Source organism: Miscanthus floridulus, chromosome 8 (assembly GCF_019320115.1).
Source record: "Miscanthus floridulus cultivar M001 chromosome 8, ASM1932011v1, whole genome shotgun sequence".
In the NCBI taxonomy this organism is placed as follows: domain Eukaryota; kingdom Viridiplantae; phylum Streptophyta; class Magnoliopsida; order Poales; family Poaceae; genus Miscanthus; species Miscanthus floridulus.
Genome location: NC_089587.1, coordinates 146,685,818 through 146,712,705, shown reverse-complemented (window position 1 = coordinate 146,712,705; position 26,888 = coordinate 146,685,818). Strand labels below are relative to the sequence as shown.

Below are 26,888 nucleotides of genomic sequence, written 5' to 3'. Positions count from 1 at the left end.
CCGACTACGTTAACTTTGTGGTCGCTAACTTCGACGGCACCTACCATGCTATCCTTAGTCGACCATCACTCACCAAGTTCATGGCCATACCTCATTACAGGTATTTGGTGCTCAAGATGCCTACCGAGAAAGGAGTTCTAACTCTCAAGGGCAATGTATACGCAGCTTATACCTATGAGGACGACAGCTTCAAAATAGCAGAGGCTCACGACCTCTCTATTCGCATGGCTGAGACCATGCTCGATGCCAAGAAGACCCCAGCCAACCACCTGGAAATCCTAGAGCTCAAGGCTCCACGCAAGAACATCAAGTCCAAGGAGCACAAGGTGATCTAGCTGGTCGACGGTGATCCTAGCAAAACGGCCCGTATCGGGGCCAACCTGGATCCAAAATAGGAAGACATGCTCGTCAGGTTCTTGAGGAGCAACGTGGATGTGTTCGCATGGAAACCTGCTGACATGCCCAATGTACCTCGGAATTTGACCGAGCACTCCATGAATGTCAATGGCAAGGCCAAACCTATCAAGCAGAAGCTACAATGGTTCGCTCGCGACAAGAAGGAGGCGATTAGGGTAGAAGTTACATGGCTTTTGGCAGTCAGATTTATCAAAGAAGTGTATCATCTAGAGTGGTTAGCCAACCTGGTTCTTGTATGCAAAAAGAATAATAAATGGAGAATGTGCGTTGATTACACCGATCTCAACAAACACTACCCTAAAGACCCCTTCGGCTTACCTCGCATAGACGAGGTCGTAGATTCAACTGCCGATTGCGAGCTGCTTTCCTTTCTTGATTGCTACTCTGGTTATCACCAGATCACTCTCAAAAAGGATGACCAGATCAAGACATCTTTTATCACGCCTTTTGGCACCTACTGTTACACGACCATGTCGTTTGGGCTCAAGAACGCTAGGGCTACCTATCAACGCACCATACAAGCCTACCTCAAAGACAAGATAAAAGATGACCTCATCGAGGCTAATGTTGACGATGTAGTTGTCAAGACCAAGGAAGCACATACCCTTGTTGACGACCTGGCATGCACCTTTGCAGCCCTTAATACATTCCAATGGAAGTTAAACCCAAAGAAGTGCATCTTTGGTGTTCCTTCTGGTATATTGCTTGGCAACATCATCTGTCATGACGGCATATGCCCTAACCTAGAGAAAGTCAAAGCTATCTTAGACATGAAGCCTCCCAAAAAGGTGAAGGATGTCTAGAAGCTTACCGGATGCATGGCTGCTCTCAGTCGTTTCATATCAAGATTAGGAGAGAAAGGACTACCATTTTTTCAAGCTGCTCAAAGCATCCAAGAGTTTTGAGTGGTTGAAGGAAGCAGATGCTGCCTTCACACAACTGAAACAATACCTTACATCACCTCCGGTCCTCACTGCTCCTAGAGAAGATGAAACTCTCCTACTTTACATTGCAGCAACTAATCGGGTGGTCTCCACTGCCATGGTGGTTGAGCGCGATGAGCCTGGCCACGCCTACAAGGTACAGCGACCAATCTATTTCATCAGTGAGGTACTCAATGAATCCAAGACCAGGTATCCATAGATTCAGAAACTGATCTATGCCATACTGATAACATCCCGAAAGTTGAAACATTACTTCGACAGATATCATGTGGTGGTCATGACTGAGTACCCTCTAGGAGACATCATTTGCAACAAGGATGCAAACGAGTGCATCGTCAAATGGGCAATGGAGCTATGCCCTTTTTCCTTGGAATTTCCAAGCCGTACTACAATCAAGTCTCAGGCACTCGTCGATTTCATCGTCGAGTGGACAGACTTAAGCACACCTGCCTCTTAGGGGCCCGATGAGTATTGGAAGATGTACTTTGATGGCTCTCTCAACATCGACAGTGCAGGAGCAAGAGTCCTTTTTGTGTCACCATCCAAGGAGTAGATCCGGTACGTCCTCAGGATTTATTTCCCAGCATCTAATAACGCCACCGAGTACGAAGCATGCCTACATGGTTTGCGCATTGCGGTCAAGCTTGGTGTCAAATGTCTCTATGTCTACGGAGACTCGGCTCTGGTCATCAACCAACTCAACAAGGACTAGGACATGACCAGCGAAAAGATGGATGCATACTGCAAATCGATCAGAAAGCTGGAAGGCAAGTTCTACGGCATCGAGTACACACACGTGGTCTAGGACAAAAATCAAGCAGCAGATGCGCTGTTAAAGTTAGGATCATCCCGAGCCAAAGTCCCACATGGTGTATTCATTCAAGACCTACTCATGCCTTCCATCGAAGAGGAAGATCCCACAGTTGACAAGCCTCCAGACCAGCTTTTGGTGGCTACGGTTCCGGCATCAAACACCATCGAACCACCTCCGACCACTAAGAAGCTTGACTAGAGTGTACCTTTCATCAAGTACCTGACAGATGGTAGTGGTTACACCGATCGGATAGAAAACGAACGCCTGATGCGGCATAGTAAGCAGTATCTGCTCATCGATGGCAAATTGTGGCGCAAGAACGCAAGGGAAGAAATTTTGATGAAGTGTATAACCCAGGAGGATGGCAAACATCTCCTAGACCAAATCCACTCTAGCTCCTGCGGCAACCACGTGGCCTTGAGAATGCTCGTTGGCAAGGCTTTCTGAGCAGGGTTTTATTGGCCGTCAGTTGTAGCCGATGCAGAGAAGCTAGTCCGCCATTATGAGGGTTGTCAGTTCTTCGCCAAGAGAATTCACATACCAGCACATGAGATTCAGACAATACCAGCCTCTTGGCCTTTCGCATGCTGGGGACTGGATATGATCGGGCCCTTTAAGCCGGCTCCTGGGAAATTTACATGTGTCTTTGTGCTGATCGACAAATTTTCTAAGTGGATAGAGTACATGCCTCTGGTACAGGCATCTTCAGAAAAAGCCATCACGTTCATCGACCAGGTCATCCACCACTTCGGCATACCCAACAGCATCATCACTGATCTGGGTACTCAGTTTACCGGGAACGCTTTTTGGGACTTCTGCGATGAAAGGAGCATAGTGGTAAAATACGTCTCAGTGGCACACCCTAGAGCTAATGGACAGGTCGAGCGGGCAAACGGTATGATCTTGGACGCACTTAAGAAGAGGATGTACAGAGAAAACGACAAAGCTCCTAGAAGATGGCTTAAAGAGTTACCAGCCATGGTCTGGGGCCTCAGAACCCAGCCCAGTCGCAATACCGGCGTATCACCATACTTTATGGTTTACGGTGCTGAGGCAGTGCTTCCAGCAGATATAGCCTTCAGATCAGCATGGGTAGAGAACTTCGATGAGGACAAGGCCAATGAAGCGCGAGAGCTGGAAGTGAATAGTGCAGAAGAGAAGCGGCTCGGTTCTTGCATACGTATAGCCAAATACCTTGCTGTTTTGCATAGGTACTACAACAAGAACGTTAAGGAGCGGTTCTTTGTGGTCGGGGACCTGGTCCTGAAGTGGAAGACAAATCAGGCTGGTGTCCACAAACTCGCAACTCCATGGGAAGGGCCCTTCATGATCAAGGAAGTTACATGACCTACGTCTTATAGGTTAGCTCACCTAGATGGTACGGACATACCCAATTCATGGCACATCGACAAGCTTAGGTGTTTCTATGCTTAAGTACTAAGATATGTACTCCTCTTGTACTTTTGATTCAATTCAATAAAGTTACTATGATTTCTCCGACCACTCTAATGTGTCACTTTGTAGTTTATGGTTATTCTAACTCAACCAGTCAAAACCGACCACCATTCCTTCCTGGGTTTTCAGAGCAGGCCCTGTCTCTGGTTCCTCCCAACGCGTGCATGGGATCTGCTCTCTACGCTATGGGTGATCGGCAGGTCCCCTCTGGTTTGACTTGTCTACGTCTACGTGTGCACAGGTCATGCACCTCACACTCTGACCACATGGCAAACCAGGGCCGTACAAACCTGTTAGGATGACGTGTCGACTAAACTGGTACAACTAAACAGAACGCTAACATGTTCTCACTTAGTTACACCAACACGAGTTCCAAGCTTAAATGTGTTTTATACAAAACAAACAAGCTTATGATGATATACAATTATGTTATTACAAGCTTGCCTGAAAAGGTACAAGTTTACAATAACACAACTACATCTTCTTCTACAGCTATAGCCTATCCTATTGGCTGGTCGGGGCATGTGGCACCTGCTACTCGCTGCTCCTGACATCCTGCTCGAGTCTCGGAGACTCTTGTACTGGTCGAGCTAAAGAAGATGGCCCTATCGATGCCTGGCTGGTTGAGACCGTAGGCTTTGCCAGTTGGCTCAAAACTGATGGCGTTTCTAGCTGACTTGTTGATGGCATGCCCTGTACAGGTGCTGTCCCGCCTCCACACAGGTTAATGTCGCCGATTATTTTTGCCGACAAGTCTAGCTAGGTCATCCGAAGCTCCTCAGCCTTGTCTAGATCTATCTCCTTTGGGTATCCAGCCTCTAGGCGTTTGAGATCGGTCAAGGGGTAGTGAGCACGCACCATGCTTAGTACATGTGCGCCTGTGTACTCACCTGCCTCCTTCATGAACTCTTGGAACCATCCCCATGCCTTTCGGTATCTATCAACCAGTCCGAGCTGTGGCATCCCTGGCGCGTCCTCTGTAAGCGCTGGATCGATAAGGTTGAGGACCAGCAAAACGCCCATTGCCACTTCCTGGCATCATTTCTTCCATGCGTCCCGATCCTTGGTGATCTCTTGGCACTACGCCTTCCAGCCGTCACGTTCTTTTATCATGGCTTCCAGATGCTTCTTGGCATTGACTTTTAAAACTGCAAATCGCACAAGACATTAAAACATCATGCCATGACAAGATAAGGCAGGCAACAAAAGTGAGCAAGGTGGTCTAGAACACTTACTTTTCAGTTCCTCCTTCATCTTGATTGTGTGGTCCCAGAGTTGTGACTGGTTGTGCACTAGTTTCTTGTTGTCCTCCTTCAGGCGATCACACTCCACGACCACACGGCTATTCTCCTCTTGGAGATGGACTACTTCGGCTTCTAAGCCTGCACTACAGCTGTTACTACCAACAATGCAACAACATGTGTCATGCACTCGTTGTGATAAAGTGACAACTTACTTGTTCTTTCCTGCTCTTTGTTACTGAGCTGGACGACCAGGTTCTGGTTCTACGCCTCTTGCTCCGTCCTCTCATGGTTGGCGGCTTCAAGTTGGTGGCGCAAGCGTTCCACCTCAGCCACCAGTTCTTTATTGCTTGCTGTGATCCCCTCAATCTGGTCGAAGCACTTCTTTCGGTACCTTGCGGTCTTCATTAAGTCCTGCATGTAAAAAGCTAAGTAAGATAGTTTGACTGGATAGCAAGATTAGGTGGTCAGGCAAAGCATACCTGGACTTCTATCACCAATCGTTTCGCCGCTCGTTAAACTTTCATGGTCTCAACCTCTAGGATTTCCTCATGAACAACCCATTGGTCGTTCCGCCAGCATGACACATATACATGTTGTTGTTTGTCCTATGGATGGCCCAGGACCTCCTCTACTTCGTTCTCTTCGGCCTCTTCTTCGGGTAGCGGTGCTGGTCTGGAGCTTGTAGCTTCTGCGACCACTATGGCCTTCCCATGGGCTGTAGCATCGGCAAACATGCTCTGCACTATCACCTCCGACTGCTGCTCCTCGGTCTGGTCTATTACCCTTGGTGCTAAAGTGTCATCCTCAGTAGGGTTAGTGCTCGGAGCATTTGTGTTTGGCTTGGCTCTTCCCTCGACCCCCTGCTCAGGGACTGTTGTCTGACCGCATGTGGTCTGAGGCTCTGGTGGACCTTCTGCTATGTTTTCCTCCATGGCCGGCCGCTGGGCAATCTTCTCTGCAATTGCCAGCGAAGTCATGCCGCTCCTAGCTAGTTGATCCGAATTTTCAGTGGACGCCGACCTAGTATATCCGAGATAAGGTTTAGAAGGTAACCATAATCAATGAAAATTGCAAGCTTACATCAAAGTTACTAATACTTACATATTGGAAGCACGGAATGATGTGGCAAAGGCACGTCTCTTCGCCCATGCTTGCTCCGCGTGCTGTGCGGGTGACACTTGGTCTCCCTCTACATCCAGCACCGATGCTGGGGCTTGGTGCTCAACTCCTCCACCGCTTGTCCTTGGTACCATAGTGGCCGGCGATGTGGGTCCCACCGGCACAGAGGAGCCGCCTTGCTCGGTCGATTCCAGTTGCCTCCTCCTCTTTTGAGGGACGAGTCAGAAGATGTCTGCGTTCTCTCCCTCCTCTATGTCATCATCTAACAGAGTGAAGATCGCCTGCCGACGCTTGCTGGCCGCCGGTCGCTTACCAGCAGCCTTGGCCGCTGCCTCCTCTCCAACTCCGAGCACCGCCCAGTCGATGTCTTTGGTCCTGGTGCTGGTTTGGGCGGTTGGGCCGCCAACTTGCGGCCAATCTACACTAGGGGGTGGTGATATGAACACTATTGCTCTATCACGACCATTAATCTAGGAAACACAAAGGAGATAACATAGTAAGTTTCTGTTACAACATAAAACTACGGGTACAAGGCAGAATGATTTACCTTTGGGGGAGGTCGGGCGAGCTTGAAAGCGTGCTCGATGTCGCTCAATCTAACATAATTTGGATTAGCTAAGTTGAATAGCTCTCCAATCTTGGCTTTGACTTCGATCTTGTCAAGCGCCTCTTTCCTGGTCCTCATTGGGTCTGCGCTACCTTGGTACTCATAGCCGGGATGTACCCTCCTCTGGTAGGGCTGGATCCTTCGGCTGATGAAGTTCTCGACCATGCTCGGACCATCCAGTTTCCTCCATGGGATCATCCTAAGTAGTTCTGGGATCTGTTCTAGGTGCTCGGGCTTCTCTGACTAGCTGGTCTTCTCCTCCAGAATGAACCCCACATTGCACAGCATGATTGTGCTCGGCTCTTCATGGATGTAGAACCACTTCTTGTACCAATCGTCAAGTGACATGTTCCAAGGGTAGTGCAGGTACTAGGCCTTCATCCCATCACGAAGATTGAGGTACACACCTCCGGCTATCTTCGAGCCGCCGCTTCCTTTCTTCTGCAGACAGAAAAGATGGTGAAAGAAGTCAAAATGGGGCTGGAAGCCACCATATGCTTCGCAAAGATGAATGAAGGTGGAGACAAGAAGAATCGAGTTGGGATGCAGATTGCAAATCCCAACCTTGTAATATAGACAGAGCCCCTAAAGGAAAGGGTGCACTGGAACTGAAAAACCCCGCTTGAAGAAATCTTCGAAAACCACAATCTCACCTGGTTGTGGATCGAGGTACCCCTCACCCTCCGGCACGCGCCATCCTATGAGTCCCTTGTTGTGGAGTACTCCCATGATGACGAGGTCTTCGATGGTCTGCTCGTTGCTTCTTGACTTCCACCACTCCTTCGCCATGACTCCAGCTTTCTTTTGGGCGTCACTCTTCGCCATGAGTCTGCCTTGGCTGATGAAGGTGGATACGGTGGAGGGATTGGTGATGATTTTGGAGGTATTAGGGTTGGCAAGAAGAAGAAGAAGGCTGCGGCGGCGAATGGTAATGGGGATCGGTAAAAAGTAACTTACCAGTTCTATATTATAAATAACCAAGAGTTCTGCCGTTTCATCTACCCGAGATTCTTGGGAGACGTGCGCATGCGCCGCAGACGGTTGTTTTCACAACCTCGAGATCTATGCCAATATATGCGCCTCTTCGTTATCAGCGTATGCGCCTCTTCATTGCTAGTGTGAGAGGGCCCACACTGACGCACCTCCATATAGGTGCCAAGCGACTATTTGCTTGAAAGGACAAGAAGGTAGTATGACGTACTATACCTGTCTACTTTTTTTTACCAGACGTGTCAGATTAGACTTGATAGACTAAGAAGATAAATAAATACACCAAATAATAGTACAAGTGGCATTTGTTTCTTCGCTACATGTCTCGCGCTCAGGGATGGTCTAGACCACTGTTGTGCTCGGGGACTGCCCAGATCACTATCGTGCTCAGGGACTGCCCAGACCACTATCATGCTTGGGGACTGCCTAGACCACTACCATGCTCGAGGACTGCCGAGACCATGACCGTGCTCGGGGACTGTCCAGACCACTACCGTGCTCGGGGACTGCTCCGACCACTACCATGCTTGGGGACTGTTCCAAACAATGCTCAGTGACTGCTCTCCTAGGCTACATGTGATGTGTACTCACATACAATCGAGAGGCATTTATTTGGACCTTGCTACAAGGCTTATACTACGCCTTCCAGCAAGCTCGGGGACTACATCGGTACGATGCACCTGCCGATGCATCTCGTATTGATTGAACGATTACTGGATTCTTAACTTTAGTGGAAATTCTTTTTAGACCCTGGCACCACGTGCCTACGTCACCTACTACCGGGCTCGGGGACTAAGTGGGCACACTTCACCTTGCGGTGAATGTGTTTATTTTATCGACCCCTATGCTTTGACTAATTGCCAGGATTACTACTATCCAAGGGTCACTTACATTTCTTATCAGAAATACAAGTGGGCACACTTGATAAGGAAAGAAATCTTTTTCTTTTTTCGTTAAGAGCACCATGCATTCTTTGGACAACCGGAATCTTCGGCTATAATCGTGGTCTACTGCTTTCTGTTCTGATCAGAATGCTAGCGCATTTGATTGGTCAATGTTTCAATCAGTTGGAGATGACATGAAGACAGATCGCATTAGTCGAAGGAGATCGAACGGCGTGTCGCAGCATAATACATGGTGCTCGGGGACTAGCTGTGGGGGTATTAACCCCTAAACCCTTACGGCTAGGCTTGAGCCGGCCCGGATCAGGAGGTCCGGTCCACTAGAAGACGATGCGCGGCCTGGCCAACCTGTTCGGAGTCCCGCGCAAGGAGTCAAAGCAGATTTGGAGATCAAGCAAGATCCTGGTCAGTTAGAATAGGAATCCTTATCCGGCCACCTATGGCAATTGTAACTAGCTAGGATTAGTTTCTAGATCTGTAACCCTGCCCCCCGGACTATATAAGGTGGGCAGGGGACCCATCTAAAAAACATCTCTCATTGACATACAACAACACAATCAGACGCAGGACATAGGTATTACGCCTTTACGGCGGCCGAACCTGGATAAAACCTTATGTCTGTCTTACGTTACCATCTTGTTTGTTGCTTGCGCATCTGCCTGCCAATAATCTACTACCTTGGGCATACCCCTAGGTAGACTGCCGACCATATTTCGTCGACACTCCTTTTTAGAGGATTTGAGCTCCTTGAGTTTGGATGACACAATTTTATTTTCTTCTCTAAGCTCAACACTAGCTTTTTTGGCTATGTCATACTTTGCTAAGAGTGAGTCCTTCTCAGGTTCTAGCTTTTCATTTTAGCTCTTTTCTTTCTAATGATTTTAGTGTATTGGTTGTGCAACTTGACAAGATCATCATAAGAAGGCGATTCAAATTCTTCATCAGTATCTCTACCACTTTCATCATTGCTAGCATTATCATCACCACTACTATCATCATCATTTTGTACCTTTCGTTCACCCTTGGCCATAAGGCATAGGTGTGTAGAGGATGACGGCGGTGGTGTTTTGGCGAAGATAGTGGAGAATCAATCACAAGAGCGGCCACCTTCTCTGTCTCATTCTCACTTTCATCATCGGATGAACCACTTGATGATTCAATGTCCGTGAGCCAATCACCAATAATGTATGCCTTGCCATTCTTCTTCTTTTTGTGAAATTCATTCTTCTTGCCATCCTTCTTCTTGTATGACTTGTTCTTCTTCTTCTCATCATCATTTTCATCACTTGAGTCATCTTTCTTGCCCTTGTACTTCTTCTTGTACTTGTCTTTCTTAGGTTTGGGGCATTGATTAGCTAGATGACCAAGTTCTCCACAATTATAGCAATCCATTTTGGAGATGGGCTTCCTTCTATTACTAGTGAAGAATTTCTTCTTCTTGCCATCAAACTTGACACCATTCTTGTTTAGCTTCTTGAGCATCTTCGTAGTTCTTCTCACCATGAGAGCGAGACTTGTATCATCAATCTCATCATCACTTGAGCTATCATGATCAACTCTTGCTTTGCCCCTCTTCTCTTGACTAGCCTTGAATACCAAATCTTTCTTCATGGTGGAAGAAGAGCCATCTTGTGGAGTGATGTGCATGTACATCTCATGTGCATTGATCTTTCCTAATATTTGAGTTGGTGTAGCAGTGGAAAGATCACCTTGATGAAGCACCATCATAATATGCCCATATTTGTCAATGGGGAGGACACTCAAGATCTTTCTCACAACATCAGAGGGTTGCATTTGTGTGAGTCCAAGCCCATTGACTTCCTCTACAAGAACATTCAAGCATGAATACATCTCATTGACACTTTCTCTAGGAAACATCTCAAATGAATTAAGCTTTTTCATCACAAGGTGGTAGCGTTCCTCACGCTCACTCTTGGTTCCCTTATGGAGCGCACAAATGTCTGACCATAGTGCATGGGCATCTTTGTGGTTCCGCACATAGTTAAAAACATCCTTGCAAAGGCCTCTAAAGAGGATGTTTCTAGCCTTTGCATTCCACTTCTCATAGTTAACCTCATCGCCTTGAAGATTTGTGGGATCCTTAGGTTTTGGGAAGCCTTGTGAGGCGGCTCTAAGAACTTCAACATCTAAAGCTTCTAGGTATGCCTCCATGCAAATTTCCAATAAGGAAAATCATCTCCCTCAAAGATAGGAGGGGGTGCATCCCCGTGGGACATCTTGCTCTAGGCGGTTAAGCCTAATTTAGGGAGCACGAGGCTCCGATACCAATTGAAAGGATCAAGATGCCCAAGAGGGGGTGAATTGGGTTAATTCTAAATTTTTGCAATAATTAAGCCCTACACTTAGCGCATTTCACCCCTTATGTCTAAAATGTGTTTCTATTGTTCTCTTGTACAAAAGTTTTGCACCCTAGGTTCCAACCCTACTCTAGCATGGCAATTCTAGGAATGTAAAGACATGAAATGATTTGCTCAAATGTAAATGCTCAAAGTAAAGAGAGGGAAAGGGACACGACGATGTTTTGCTGAGGTATCGGAGAGTCACCACTTCCCACTAGTCCTCGTTGGAGCACCCGCGCAAGGGTGTAGCTCCCCCTTGATCCGTGCAAGGATCAAGTGCTCTCTATGGGCTGATTCATTGACACTCCGTCGTGGTGAATCACCCACAACTGCTCACAAAGTGACTTGGGTCATCCACAAGCTCCACCGGATGATCACCAAGCTCCCAATCACCACCGAGCCATCTAGGTGATGGCGATCACCAAGAGTAATAAGCACAAACTCTCACTTGATCAAGATAAGCCTAATGAGTAAGGTGGATGCACACTTGCTACTCTCTATGCACTAATGAGGTCCTTAATCTTGGATTATCAAATCTCAATTACCCCACTAGGCTCTTGCTCTCCCTTGCACTCCAAAGGTGATTTTCAGCTGAACAAATGGGCAAGAGACCTCAAATGAACAAGTGGGATATGTATTTATACCCCCCCCCATTCAAAACATAACGGTTGAGGTCCAACTCAGCGAGTATCGGGATGACCGGATGCTCCGATCAAGGTGACCGGATGCATCGGTCAGTGTAATACGTCAGCGTGTTAGAAAGAGTCGTTTGCTCTGACCGGACTCTGGCCTACGTCCGGTCAACTCCCACCGGACGTGTCTGGTCATCAAAAACCCTCTCTAGAACCTTACTAATGTTGACCAGACGCTAGCACCCAGAGTCCGGTCACTTCTCTGTTCAGCGTCTGGTCCGTGGTCAACAGCTTGTCCACGCTGCGACAGATATGGCTAACGTCGCGTCCAGTGAGCACTAGTGTCTAGCATCCGGTCGCACTCTGATAGCTGTTGCCGATCCAATGAACTGACTGGACTCTCCAAGCTGTGTCCGGTCACAACCAAACTAGCGTCCAGTCAGTTATTTGACTCTTCATTCCCTTCCAATTCAAAATTCTCTGTGAATGAAGTTGACTTCTATCGATCTTAGGTCTATTCCTGAGCTGCCTAGCGCTAAGTTGGACAAGTGTGCACCACACCTAATCCATTAGACTCGTCTAGGTTAACCTACTAGTCCATACCCCCCTTAATAGTATGGCCAAAGGAAAAAACAAAGTCTTAAACTACTCTAAGTGTCTGTCCAACACCAAACGACACTTAGAACTAGTCCGTCCTTAACCTTGTCATCCATCCTTTGAAAACCAAAATGATTTCCATCGATAGGGGCATGACAACCATGATTTCCTAATCAATTTCTATTACCATGACCTAACTTAAATTGCCTCTACAAAACACACGTTAGTCATAGTAATCTCATGTCATCATTAATCACTGAAACCCAACTGGGGGCCTAGATGCTTTCAGTGATAAATGGTGACCCTCGGCATTCTGATCATAGGCCGGTTATCATAGACGTGGGAGATAGAGATTTTAGGAGGTCTGGAAGTTCGATGAATGTGTTGAAGAAATTTGAGGCAACATGGTTAGAGGAGGAGAAATGTTCTGAAATAGTTGAGCAGGCATGGAAAGTAGCCATGGAAAAAGGAAAAACGTGTGTGATGGATATACAAGGGAGGTGCTGGAGGAGTTGTGGGTATGGGATAAGGATGTGTTAGGTGAACTTGAGAGAAGAATAAAGAAGGTGAAGAAAGATTTGGAGAGTTGGAGGCGGCGGTGTATATCACAAGAACAAGCAGGAACATTTGTTGTGGTATAAGCTTGAACGCTTACAGGATCAACTGAATGTCCACTGGAAGCAGAGAGCTCACACCGCTTGGTTGCTGAAGGGAGGCCAGAACACCAAGTTCTTTCATGCTTATGCCTCTAAACGGAAAATGAAGAATATAATTAAAAATTTGAAGGATGAAGGGGGCGGAGTGGTGGCGGGGGAAAGGTTGAGAAATTTTATTGCTAACCACTACCAAAATCTTTTTCTATCTAATGTAGGTGGTCAGGCTGAGGAGATATTAAATTGTGTGCAGCCATGAATCTCACAAGATATGAATGATTATCTCCTCTCCCCTTTCACTAGAGAAGACGTGTGGGCTGCACTTGAGAGTATTGGAGACCTAAAGGCACCAGGAGTAGACGGGATGCCATCTATTTTTTATAAGAAATTCTGGCCTATTGTTGGTGACTATGTTAAATCTGAGGTGTTGAATGTCCTAAATGGAGGAGTTATGCCACAAGGATGGAATGATATGGTAATTGTGCTGATTCCCAAGGGGTAATTGTGCTGATTCCCAAGGTTAAAAATCCGGAGAAGATTGGTGATTTATGACCAATTAGCTTATGCAATGTGCTATACAATCTAATCTCCAAGGTGCTAGCAAATAGGCTTTAAGAAGATCCTGCTAGATATTATATCACCCACTCAGAGTGCCTTTGTTCCAGGTCATCTAATTACAGATAATGTTCTCTTGACGTATGAGTTCACACACTATCTGAATACTAAGAGAAAGGGAAAGGAAGGCATGGCTGCAATTAAATTAGGCATGAGTAAAGCATATGATAGACTGAAATGGTCCTTTTTGCGAACTATGATGTCTAAAATGGGTTTCAATGAACGGTGGATCCAGCTGATTATGGGATGTGTCTCAACAGTGACTTATCAAATTAAGGTCAATGGAGAATACACAACTAGAATTCATCCGCAACATGGGCTAAGACAAGGTGATCCTTTGTCACCCTATTCATTCATCTTATGTGCGGAGGGTCTGTCGGCCATGCTGCAAAAGGCTGAAGCAGAGGAGAAGATCAAAGGGTTCTGCATTTGTCGTGGTGCCCCGAGAGTAAATCACCTTTTCTTCGCAGATGATTCCCTGATCTTAATGCAATCTAGATACAGTGATGCTTTTGAATTAAGTCGCATCTTGTCAATATATGAGAGGGTGTCTGGGCAAGTTATTAACAAGGATAAGTCCTCAATACTATTTAGTCCAAATTCAGGAACTCAAGTCAAGGGGAAGATTCGGGGAATCCTAAGAATATCATAGGAAGCTAAATATGAGAAATACCTAGGTCTCCCGGTGTCAATTGGCAAATCTCGCAAGAAAGCTTTTGAGTACATAAAAGGGAAGTTATGGGCACATATTCAAGGTTGGCAAGAGAAACTCCTCTCCAAGGCTAGGAAGGAAATTCTTGTAAAGGTTGTTGCATAGGCCATTCCCACGTATGCCATGTCATGTTTTGACTTGACCAAAGGATTGTGTGATGAAGTAAGCACTATTATTGGGCGATATTGGTGGAGCCAACAAGACAACATACACAAAATTCATTGGTTAAGTTGGGAGAAACTTACCAGGTCAAAAAAGAAAGAAGGATTGGGGTTTAGAGATTTATATTTATTTAACCAAGTAATGTTGGCCAGACAAGCATGGAGGTTATTAACATGTCCGAAAACATTGTGTGGACGAGTCTTGAAAGCTAAATATTTCCCAAACAAAAGTATTCTGCATTGCAGTGTGCGGGCTGGTGTTTCATACTCATGGCGTAGTATTCTACACGGATTGGACCTTTTAAGGGATGGTATTATTTGGAGAATTGGAGGAGGGAATTCAGTTAATATATGGTCTGATCCATGGTTACCCAGGGGGAGTACGAGAAGACCAATCACGCCGAAGGGACGCTCGCTGCTAACAAAAGTTTCAGACCTCATTGATCCTGTTTCTGGTACATGGGATGAGCAACTGGTCATGGATACATTTTGGCCGGAAGACTTACAAATTATCCTGGCAATTCCGACTGATCCACAAATGGAGGATTGGCCAGCCTGGCACTATGATTCAAAGGGACTTTTCTCAGTCAAGTCTGCATATAAACTGGCTGTGCAAATCAGGGATAGCAAATTGAATAAAGATGCATCATCATCAAGTTCAGGAAGCTTACAGCAAGGGAATTTCAAATGGCATCGAATCTGGCATGAAACTTCCAAATAAGGTGAAAAAAACATTTTTCTCAAGTGCGGTACGCCGTAATTTAGCAAGGAGAGGAATTAAATTAGATACTTTGTGCCCACTGTGTTGTCGTCTTGATGAAGATTGTGGTCATCTTTTTTTCATGTGCAAATGTGTAAAGGAATGTTGGCGAGCATTGGAGTCTAAACATATAAGAGTTATGCTTGAAGGCTGTAAATCTGGTAAAGAAACTATAAGCCTGATCCTTGACATGGAGCCGAAGGCGCAAGAGAAGACTCTAATCTTTATGTGGAAGTGGTGGTCAGCAAGGAATAAAACAAATGAAGGCCGACAAATGGCTACCACGTCGGAAATTTGCAGTTATGTGCTCTATCATTTGATGGAATGGGAGAAACTTCAGGACCGGTCCCTCCCTGTAAAGTCAAAGCATCAACTCAAATGGAAACCACCACCAACTGGCTTTTACAAGCTTAATTTTGATGCGTCCTTTCATATTAATTCGGGCTTGGGTGGCTGGGGAATGGTTGTGAGAAATGCAAAGGGGGAGGTTCTGGAGGTGGGAGTGGGACGCCTACAACACCTATCTTCTCCTCTACACACTGAAACTTTGGCGGCAATGCGGTGTTTGGAACGTGCTACACATTGGGATATGTCTCATGTACTGTTGGAGACAGATTCTACATCTCTCGGTGATGCCAGGTCTTCTCCAAACTGGGATAGAAGTCCCCTAGGGTCATTATTCAAGCAAATTCGAGATTTGATGCGTTCTGAGTTTGTAATTTGTAAAGTCTCGGTTTACGGTAGAGTATGTAACAGGGTAGCAGATTGTTTAGCTACCTATGGTGCTAGCTCAGTTGTTGACAATTCTCACATATTTCTTGATCATGCACCAGACTTTGTAAAAGAACTTGTCTCCGCCGATATGTCTGGAGATAATGTTTAATGGAAGCACTTGTTTCCGAGTTTCAAAAAAAAAAAAAGTCGTGCCTAACACAGAAAAACGGCTGTTGCTCCACTGGCATTGGGTGCATGCATTGTATTCAAAAGTTTCAGGCTGCGACAGCAACGTTTGTTTGTTTCAAAAAAAAAAGACAGCAACGTGTGTGCCCTTCATTTCAAACACCGGTTGTTACTCCACTGTCTCTGGCTGGCATGTTTTACGGTCGCCCGTGCCGTGCGCGCGTCCGTGTCTGCCATTTCGTTGCCTGTCACCGCACGGCACGCGCACGACTTCCAAAGTCACAAAGCTGAGGTGAGCTGCATCTCACATTTTTTTTTGTTTTCCACAGAACAGAACAGAAGAGAAGAAATATTGTGCCGTGCCGACAAAGTCCAAATCAAAGCGGTGTGAAAAACTGACTTCGCTCTTTCCTTGGAGCTCGCTGCCTATCTGGATGCAGCCCGTATGAATGGCTGCTGGAATTTCCACGGCGAAGGCTTTGCCTTGGCCCTTGGCTTGGGTCAAAGATTTTGGACCTCAGTGGAAAGGACCTGATGCAACGAGATACGGAGTAAGAGCCTTTCGTGGTAGCTAGTAGCTTTATTTGGGGGGCTGCATACTGGTTTCTGATGAAACTTTTCCTCACGTTTGTGGCGTGAATGCAGCATAGCAGGAAAATGTCACGAGCGTGACCAGATTCTTTATATAGATAATAGAAAAAGATCCGGTTTCATCTTAGCAACGAAAAGGAATCAGCCCACACTTATTATACATAAGAGGAGTTCCATTGAAAACATTCAAACACTCAAGCAATTCTAAAACACAGAAGACCATCCATGAAGAGAAAAGAACGTCATAGCCATCGACTCCAGGGTAGTGGGTAGAGCACGCATGGGCGCGATTGGCATGTTCGTGACATCACTGCGCTGTAATTAGACTAGAATCAGAGCCAATACATCGCTCCAAATCAAAACCTACAAAAAGAACTTTTAGGTTTCCACTTATAGAATAACAATTTGCAATGCCAAATACACTTTGCAGTGCTCGACAGAGAAATCTAGCATAACGACACACAAATAAAAGATGTTGGATCATGTCTATGTTGTTAGAAAATCAACATTGAGTATTCACATGCCAATTTGTTCTAGCAATAGGAGCATGATTAATATAGAGCAACACTGCAATGGCTCATTTTGTTTTACCTGAGAATAATTAATGCTATCGAGAAGAGAACAATACTTCCCTATGTTCCAAATCATAAATCACCTCATCTTTTATTTTAAGTTAAATTTCTCTAATTTTGACTTACTTTATAGAAAATTATTATAGATACAAGTTAAAATAAACCAACTATTATTTCTTTTTTTCTCGAATACGCAAAAGATTTGCGTATCATTGTATTAAGAAGAAGAGTTTAAACATACAGACAACGCGCCTCTATCGAGCGCCAGAAGAGGTCGACCTAAAAGTCGTAGTTGGACCATCCTAGCAAAAAGACATCTAGTTTCGATATTACATAATGAAAAACAACCAAAACCGACGTAGCGGTGCGATCTAGGAGGTGGCCTTGCGTCTTCACGGTTGTCTAGACGAGCCCTTTCCACCGTCCGGGAAGAGCGCGTCCAACACTTCGACGTTAGTAGCAGTCAGGTTGCCGTCGAAGATCTTGTCAAAGGCCTCCAGCTCCGACGCGGAGGGCTCTGATGGGCCCAACCAACTATTATTTCATAGGGAATTTAATGAAGCTGATTTCATTGTAGATGTTGATGTCACTTTATATAACCTTGTCAAAGTTAGAGATGTTTGACATAGGACAAAATCACAAAGCAGTGGTGGATCTAGATGACTGACGGGTGGAGGGGGCAGGAGCTTGCTAGTTGCTACTTCTCTTTCTCCTCTTATTCTCCCCCTTTCTTCTTTTTCACTTCATCTTCCTCTATTTTTTCTCCTTTTTTCATCCATATATAAAAATTGTTGTTGAGGGGGCTCCATGACACATTTGGTTATAGGCCCAATGAATAGTCAGGATGTACAATAGCAGTAGGATTCACCTTAGCTACGACCTCTCACCACAAGCCCACAACATGCACCAAATCCACTGGGTAACTAGGTCATAGCATGTTATAAAGCTTATCATTCTCATCCATAACATGTGCTAAGTTCAAAAAGGTGCCCAAGATTAATGCAACAAAAATATTGTCCTTAACTAGCTCAATCGATACATATGCCTACCACTCAGCACGCCTTGATTGATTCATTATTGCATTTTAGTTCATTCTTCACCTGATAGTTTCACAATAATTTAACAATATCTGTATAAGAGAATGTGTATTTTGATTGCTATTGATACTTTTTTCGAAATATCTAGCAAAATATGGATGCTCAAACACATGTTTGCACACCAACCTCTAAGAACCCACACACGCAAGTTCTACCTCCTTGAACATTTGTTGAAGAATTCAACATACATCTTGCAATTAATGAAGTCACCACATGCTCCTTTCCTTGGGTCGTAGGTATGTTGTCTATCTTGAATAAAAGGTGCTGCCTTTTCTTCCCTAAATAAGTTCAAGCTAGAAAACATGGCCACTTGTGTGGTGAGTTTGAGGAGGGTAACCTTGGTGGCTAAATTCCATCATAAGGTACCTAACAAGAAGGTGGCTAAAGATATTTTGTAAAATGTACTGTGGTTCGGTGCTATGGCCAAGTGGTGGTCACCCAGAAAAGGGAATAGTTACTATAGCTTCATTTTTTATTTATAAAATGCTGAATTTCACTTGAAATTCTTGGTCAGTAAATTTGTAAAATAGAATATTGAGTAAAATTTTTGAATCAACATTTCCAGTAAAAATTGTTGAACCAACAATTCTCATGGAGAAAATGGCTGAATCACTAAAAATATTGAATCATCAAACTCAAAATGCTGGATCAGGAAACTCTGTGACTAATCAAATATTGGATCAATAAAATAGATGTAGAAGAGTGTAAGACCTATCCTAATTAAAACAAAATATGTGGGAAATGTAATAGCGTAAAAAAGAAATAAAATTGACCACTACTGCCTAGAGCTCATCACTGTAGGTTCATAAATTGCTTTCACAGCCAATTTCACCCCTTGTTAGTGAAATTAAAGTCGGTGATGATGATATCCCCTCAAAAAAAAGTTAGCGATGATAACAAGGGTTATCACCGTTTGTTCCAAATCGGTGATGACAATGATATATCACTATCAGTTCAAGCCATGAACTAATGGTGATAATCAAAAAATAAAAAAAAAAGCATCAGCCAAGCCCATTGTATCCAATGGGCCCTCTAGCGTTCCACGTGCCCCACCATTGAGAGCCCCGTGAGCCCCATCACCACGGATACCATCACCGTGAACCCCCCACAGCACACACGACGAGCTTTGAGAGAGCCGCCACTGCCGCTGCGAGCTCTAGGAGCACCGCTATGGGGGTAGGAGAAGGAGGGCCAGCGAGCGTGGGAGAGCGCGTGGTGGGGGGTGGGCGAGTGTGCTGCAAGTTGAAATACAGAAGGGCACGGTGGTGTCAAAGCAAGGTAAAAATTTGTCCAACATTTCTAGAGATGGGAGTTATGGTTTGAAGTTCACCGTGTTTTATATATATGGCAATTTTCACCAACGCTTTGTATAAACTGGGTATATAAATCATTTTTACCAATGGCTCGTGGCACGAACCATTAGTGATATATTATCAGTTTATCACATATGGTTAGTTTTTAATGAATTGTTGATGAAAATGCAGCTGTAAAAATGTTTCTAGACTAGTGTTTAGTGGTTAACCACTGATTAGCGAACTCCAAACTTACTCCCTTTGACTACAGCGTATTCTACACTCCACACAACTAATAATGGTTGTTGGTACGTACTAGTACAAAGTTAAGCCGTGACGACGTGGTTGGCACTTGGGTTTATTTAGCTGCTTTCGATGGTACTTTCAGGTCAAATTTCTGCATCTCAGACCAGATACGTACACTAACACATAGCAAGAGGCGCATGCATGGGGGCGGGGAGGTTTGACAGAGACAGAGAGAAAGAAGAATCGGTTGGACCGAGAAGTGTAGGCAGGGATAGATTGAGATCCGGCCTCAATCAAAAGTGCACTCTACACCACAGACGCAGAGTCGACCACACGTACAATTATCATGCTATCCACTCCTTTTTTTAGTCAAAGTACGTCAGAATCGAAATAATTAATCCATGGTTCAACTAGCGCGCGCATTAAATTAAATCAGTGGTAATAATATGGAGTGCAAATGGAACTTGTGATCAGGATCAGGTCATCGATCGCCCTGATCAGATCAGGTGTGCAGTGCACTCCTGTTGATCGGCAGTAATACCACTACCTAATTGCCTGTAGAGGATGGATACAAGTCAATGTCATTGCGGCCACGGTAGTGTTGGTTCCATTGTGATTTCTTTTCCTCCCTATAAACTAGCTACTAGCTTTATTTTCTACGGTAGCAAGCATTATCCATGTTGATACGACGACGGCACTGAAGTGCGCAAAATGTGGACGCTAGATAATGGCAATAATAAGAGCAAGTAGATTGGTGTTATCTTATATATCGATGGTTTTATACATTATCATGTAATCATAATTAAGACTTAAATTCAGTTAGCCTCGTTTTGTGCAATCAAAGTGTGTGAGTTGCATTGAAACATTAAATCATCCGATGGTGAACTAGGTGTGTCATAGTTCTAATTTTTTGCACATGAGACGGTTGCTTCAGGAAACAAACACCAATTTCTCCCACGTTCGTTCGCTCTCTCTCTCTCTCCACTAAAACATAAAAAATCATATGGTTCATGTATTGATGAAACTATTTTATATATTTTAAACTATTTATTGATAAATATTTATCTATATAGTTTATTATGTTTTGATATATTTAATATTTATTAATATATATGTTATTTATATGAGTTGCCGCTATCTACAGATGCTATGTAGTCATATATTTTAAATCTTTCCTCGCAAAAAATAATATACTTTAAATCTCTACGTATATAATGATTATGTTCTACTAGCACTATCGATAAATAAATAGTTACTTGTTGTCTTCAAAATCTAAGTAGATATCCTAATGCGATATCCGAATCCAAATATTCAGTTTATATTTGCATCTGATAATATCCGCATATGTATGTAGATTTGAATTAAAATGTGATAAATAGCGATATTCAAATTTGGTTCCACGTGAATCGATCCGAATCCACCCCTACCAGTGAGTAATGTGAATCTAGGAATCGAAGTACAGAAGGACGATGCAGACGGACATGCTCATTATGGCCAATAGATACATATATTGTCTTTTTTATCTAGTGTTTATATATTTTTTAAGTGTTTCTTTTCCTCCCAAGGAAACGATCGACAGCTGATAGCTACTAGTATAGCCATGGTAAATAAATCGGACTTGCTAGCACATAAGAGAGCCCGCGCTCGTCTGTTTTCACGCGTCCCACCATGTGGACCCCACGCTGTTTCCCGCTGTTACCATCACGCTCGCTCTATTTTGACCGATGACTGTCGCGCCTGCACACGGGACCAGAGCAAAGCGCTAGCGACCGTACTTTGCCGCCACATAAGAGAGCCCGCGCTCGTCTGTTTTCACGCGTCCCACCATGTGGACCCCACGCTGTTCCCCGCTGTTACCATCACGCTCGCTCTATTTCGACCGATGACTGTCGCGCCTGCACACGGGAAACCCACGTGGGTTCCAGTCACCTGTCCCGCCTGCGGATAAGCACCGCGCGGTGTCTGCCGGCCTCAGGCTCTCACATGGGGACCCACAGCGGCGCCTTAGCAGCAGCGGTACGCGACTGCAGCAGGTGGGTCCCATTGCAACATGTGCAACATCCCGATCTATTTTTGTAACATCTAGATGAAAACACTCGCAACATATGTTCGAAATACCTAAAAACACTTAAAAATCATTGCAAAATCATATGCAATATCCAGATCTACTTTTGCAACATCTATATGAAACATTTGCAACATACGTATGAAACACCTAAAATACTTAAAACACATGCTTGCAACATGCATGTTATGCAATATCCAGATATACTTCTACAACATCCAGATGAAACACTTAAAACATACATTTGAAACACCTGAAACATATGCTTGCAACATGAAATATACCTTACAACATGCGTATATAGTCATTGCAACATACAAAGCATCCGAATAAAACACTTGAACACATACATCAGAAACACCCGAAACACAGCATCGCCGGTGGCATGGCCTACCTTGTGGGGAACTGGGGTAGCCGGCAAACGGCGCTTGAGTGTAGTGGAGAGTAAGGATGACGGCAGGCGGGCGGATCGACGTAGTGGAGAGAGGAAGGATGGCGCCAGGTAGGCGCCTGGGCGCGCCGCAGCGGTCGTCACGGACCACGCTAGAATCCACGGCGGCGCGGGTTCAACGGTGAGTGGTGGTGCCCCCGGCGAGCGGCCCCGTGGTGCAGGCAGCAGCGGCAGTCAGGCGGGTGCAGCCTCCTGTGGTGAGGCGCCCTCCGCTGTTGGAGAAGGTTGTGACGGGGCTGGTACCGTGCCCGTGGCGAGGCGACCCCGCACTAGAGAACGTCGTGGCGAGCGGCCCCACGCTGGAGAAGGCGAGCGACGGCAACACGGTGGAATCTACCGCGGCGGTTGATGGAGTGGTGCAGGAGTGAGGAATGCCGCGAAGGGCAAGCGACGAGGATTTGGAGAATCGATGTCTAGGAGTTGTTTTTTTGATAGAGAAGCGCGGGCTTGTTAGGCCGGTCCGTTGCACGGGCGTGGGAAGCCGTGGGACGGCCAGGCGTCCTCTGGAGAGCATTTCTGTAAATAAATTCATAAAATAGCGAAGGTGGTGACTTGTGAGGACGGAAGAAGTTAGAGTAGTGTGTAGCCCCGATGATAAGGATTCGTATCATCGATGTCTGCCCATCTAGAACCTTCGCATGTAGAACTGGAAGGCCGTGGTGACGCGCGTTTCGCTCATCGACGTCCCAGTCGCAACTAGAGTTAGCCCGTCTACTAAAACCTTCGTTCCTAAAATCGGAGGTCGCCCCCGCCATAAAGATGGGCCTTGGGCCGTGCCATCTGTAGACTGGTCATGGCACGGTCCCAAGCACGGCACGAAATATTTTGAGCCGTGCTGGCATGACACGAACACGAGGGTCGTGTCGCGTCTAGAATCTTAGCACGCCGGGCTACTTGGCCCGGCCTGCATTTTAGGCCGTGCTTCGCCCAACACGGCACCAAAATGGGACGTAGACACATTTACAATTATACAGTGCAATTTCCTAGCATTTAGTATACTACTTCTCATCTAATTTTTTAATTGATTATAAAAATCATTAAAACTTTCATGAAAATACTACACACAAGATATATATATATTTCATCTGGTAGGGATAAAAATGGTACGGATATTTTCCGACTGTATTCGAAACCGAATCCGTTTAGAGGGGTTGAGATCTGTCCATATCCGAGTCCGGATATCCAACATCCGATACCGTATCCGTATCCGAATACTCAAATCGCATATTTATGATGTCGATATCCAATCGTATCATATCCGACATAGTTGACACTATCCGTATTCGAATCCGAATCCAAACAAAAATATGAAAACAAATGTAATATCGATGATATTCGTCCGTATCCGATCCATTTTCATCCCTGGGTACGACCTAAAGGCATGCCAGCATGCCACGGGCTGTCCTTGAGCAAAAAAAAAAAAGAAAAAGATTTATCGTATCGTATCGGCATGGCTCAACATGCCTCACGTGCCTATAGGATATGACGCGAAGCGGCACGAAGCACGAGATGGTCGTGCTGTGCCAGCCTGACCCGGCCCAGTCCCACCTCTACCCGCCATCGTCTTCTCGGAAAGCTAGCAGTCCCCACGCCGCCACGCGTCGATCGCGCGCGTAAACATCAGCGAGTACTCCTCCATCCTACGTGTCGCTCGCAGCAGCGGAGAGCTTCAACCATAGCGCACGGCCAGCGCTAGCCACCTATATTTTTGTTGCGCAGCGCCGCCCACACTCCACTCGTCGCCCAGGCGCGATCGCGCGCCGCGGCGGTCGTCGTCGATGTCGGCCCATGGATTGGAAGCTAGCTAGCGCGCGCCACCCGTTCGGTGCTTGCAGTTTTACCGAGTCCGACTGTACGAGAGGCTCCAGCCTGGCGACGCGGCGGGCAGGTACACATGCACGGCCGTGGCCCGGGGTGTAGCTGTAGCCTGCTTGGCCGCTTGCCGCGCGTGGAACCGCGGAGGTCAGAGCAGGCGAGCTTCGTGCTCCTCCGAGCCTCCGAGTAAACGGCCGGTGCCGATGGCGACGCCGGCACGCAACGACAATACCGGCCTCGTCCGATCCGCCAGCCACCAGCTGGGCTGCCGTTGGTCACGCCCTATGCGTGCGTGCGTCCTTGCCTCTGCTTCTGTCTGCTGCAAGATATTTTTCATTTTTATACAATCTTTTCTAATTATTATTTTAAAAATAGCATCACTAATTTTTTATGTTTATTTTAACTTTTTTGGTCGTGCCAACGCTCTTGACAAAATAACGCTAGAATATAACTTGTAATTTTAGGATGAAGAGAGTAGTGATGGGCACTTATTCTTTATTTTTATTTATAATTTTTTTTGTCATGCCAACGTGCCTAGCGTGACAAAATAACGCTAGAATAATAACTTGTAATTGCTGGGCTGCCGTTGCCTTGTGTGCTTGATGCCTTGACGACCTAGTGCGTGGACATCAGAGGATGGGGATGGGCTGCAGGGTGTGGGAACTGAACCAAACCAATTGAGACTGAAATTAAATAAATTAAAACTTGATCTTAAGTTCTAGATAATCAAAATTATTGTCATTATTTTATCAGCTCCAATTAACCGAATTACTCGATTGGACCGAATATAACAAAAAAGTTCCAACAATGCATTTCAGATTGGCCAATACCAATTTAAGCATAACATTAGCCAAATGCTATATAATACGCGCCATTTCTGATCTCTTTCTCCACCAATCACCGTTTCACCCAATTGCAGTCACTAGCCCTTCTTAATGAGGAAATCTTCCGGTGCTCCAGTATCGGCTATACCGCTCTTGTCGCCAAGTGGCGGGGACGTTTTTGCCGTCGTGGTCCCCCCTATGAGGTCTTCTTTTGGCTTCGCGAGGAAGAAGGTGGCCGGGTGAGTAGATTCTGGCTCCATCCTTTTGCTTCTGTTCTCCTTTTTCCTGGTTCTCATCGACGATTTCTTTTATCAATTTTTAGTCCTCCGCCTTCTCTCGCTTCTTCGTCGACTTCTTCTCAGCCCTCCGCCGTGCTACCGAGTACCGAGCCTCAGTATTCGTAGCGTACTGTTGGTGAAGTGGCTGGCGATGGCGCTGCTGCAGACTTGGCCGCCCCGGAGGTGACCATGGCCATTGCGTCGGGTCCTTCTGAGGGATTGGCCTCGGCTTCCCGGGAGGTCGCTCTGGTTATTCCTTCTTCACCTCGGTCGAGCTCTCCTTCTCCCTCTCTTGCCTCTAGCGGTCCTCCTTTTGCTGATGATGTGGTGCAGCAGTTCGATGCCACTCATCGGCTATCGGAATTAACTGCTGCCTTGGGAGACTTGTCATCCCTGGCGACTTCTTTTAGAGAAAAGCTCCAGGTAAGCTTTTTCATCGTTCCTTCTTTGGATGTTTGCTTTTCTTGGGTCCTTATTCTTTGTTTTTCTTTGTGTCTTTTTGCTCAGTCCTTCTCTCATGATCACACCGGCTTCTTTTTCTCGTCTGAAAACGAGAAAAAGTTGTCTTCAGAAGTGAGCACCCTGAAAGCTGATCTTGATCTCCTCCGGGCTGAGCTAGAGGCTGAGCGTCAAACGCATCAGGATGAAGAAAAATCCCTTCGTGCCCGGGTTGTTGAGACCGAGAAGCAGAGGGATGCCACTCTTCAGGAGGCCCAAAAGAACTCGGAGGCCGTGAAAGGCCTGGAGGCCGTGAAGAAAGAGTGCAACGGTATTGAGGGTTATTTCTGTTTCTTTTTGTATTCAAACTTTTTCTTTCTGCTGATTTGTTATCTGTCACTTCGTCTAGCTCTCCGGGTCGAAAAGCGGAAGCTCTCGGAGGGCGTTGAAGAAATGAGGACTCTTGTTCGTACAAGTCACAACAAGGCTGAGAAGGTAATTACTCATGCTGAAGAGGAACTTGCGCTTGCTAAGTTGATCAGGCGTGGAACTCATAGAGATCTTGTGCAGGCTCAGAAAACCATTGAAGACTTGTCTGGCAGGTTGACGACGGCTACTGAAAACTGGATGGCTTTGTAGAAATCCTTTCGTTCAGTGGCCGACGTTCTTCGAACTCCGGTGGATGATGGGCAATCTTGGGCTCAGTTGATTCCTCGAATTCCAACTCGTTTCCAAGAGTTCGTGAAGAGGTGCGCTCAACTGTGTACCAAGAATGTTCTGGCCCAAGTCCGGGTTCTTGCTCCAGCGGTTTCTTTATCCAAGATAGCAGAGGAATCTGATAGTCAAGAATACATCGATGTTGTTGAGAGGATGGAGCCTGAAGTTGAAGACTTAGCCACTAGGATAGTAGATAATCTTAATATCGTCCTCCCTTCTCCTGATGATGAGGCTTGATGAATTTGACTTTTATGCCTGTGCCTTGTAATATGACATTATACTTCTTTTTTTTTTTGGAATGAAGGTCTTTTTTGCTAATGTCTTCTTTGCCTGAATGCCCTGCCTATTCCTCACATAATTTGTCGAGTACTTTTCTGTTTGAGTAAACAACTTGTGTTGACGACCTTTCTTGATCTATCGAGTGCTTGTTTGGTCTTCTCTTGTGCACTGTAAACAACTCGTTGTATGTAGATCTTTGTGTTGACGACCTTTCTTGATCCGTCGAGTTGTAAACAACTCGGGTACTTTTCTATTTGAGTAAACAACTTGTGTTGACGACCTTTCTTGATCTGTCGAGTGCTTGTTTGGTCTTCTCTTGTGCACTGTAAACAACTCGTTGT

General features: G+C 45.6%; 1 pseudogene; it reads left to right on the top strand.

Moving 5' to 3' along the window:
* Window positions 1-26,171, top strand: part of LOC136469983 (uncharacterized) — a 72,165-nt pseudogene extending 45,994 nt beyond the window's left edge.
* Window positions 26,172-26,888: the final 717 nt, after the last annotated feature.